The following is an 875-nucleotide window of genomic DNA, read 5'->3' as shown; positions in this document are numbered from 1 at the left end:
TTGGGAGGGGAGGTGGGATTCTTCTGAAGTGGTTCCAGAGGGGGAGGCACAATCTGTTAGCTTTGCTTGGCCAGTTGGATGTTCCTTTGTTTCAATAGACACTGAATCATTCCCTTGCTGAACAGAAAGAACTGAACCGGCTGCCCCCACACTTTTGCTCTCAATGTCCTCATTGAGTTCATGTAAGAAGCCAATGAAATCATCTATAATGGTGTCCTCATCTACTTGAGTGTGTGCATTCTCAGTAAAAACTTGACCATAAAGGAGGTCTTCAATCTCTTGCACAGCAGCTGAATGGTCCTCACTGGAGTAGATGGCATTGCAATAATCTTTTGAGTTTTGAAGAGCTTTACCAGGAAGAGAGACTTGTGGTTCAGAAGTGCAGATGCCCTTGTTCTTTTTAATAGACTTTAGTTCAGTACCTAGTGTCTCCAGGTCAGATACCATCTTTTGTTGTCCTAGTAAGAGCTGTTGGAGAAGAACATTGAAATCAGGACTTTGTTGAACAGTTGGTGGGCCAAAACCAGGAGGTGGAGCCTTTGGCTGTAGGCTGACTTGATTTGTGAAGCTATTCCCTTGATTCTGAACCGCTGGTTGCTGAAAACCCTGTTGACCTTGGGAGTTACCTTGGTACTGATTCTGTTGAACAAAGCTTTGAGGAGGGTATATTTGGTCTTGGGGGTTGGCCACATTGTTGCTCCTATAGGACAAGTTCTGGTGGTTGTTGAAGTTATTGTAACCATTGAACGTGTTTTGATTTCCAATGAAGTGCAACTCCTCTTGAGTGAGACCCTCTTCATTGATATTTGTGAAGCATCTCTTCTCCTCACTCACATAGTGTATAGGCTTTTGAGTGGCAGCTAGGGCTTTGTCAA

Source organism: Eutrema salsugineum, unplaced genomic scaffold, assembly GCF_000478725.1.
Source record: "Eutrema salsugineum unplaced genomic scaffold, Eutsalg1_0 scaffold_21, whole genome shotgun sequence".
NCBI classification, from domain to species: domain Eukaryota; kingdom Viridiplantae; phylum Streptophyta; class Magnoliopsida; order Brassicales; family Brassicaceae; genus Eutrema; species Eutrema salsugineum.
This window is presented reverse-complemented; position numbering follows the sequence as displayed.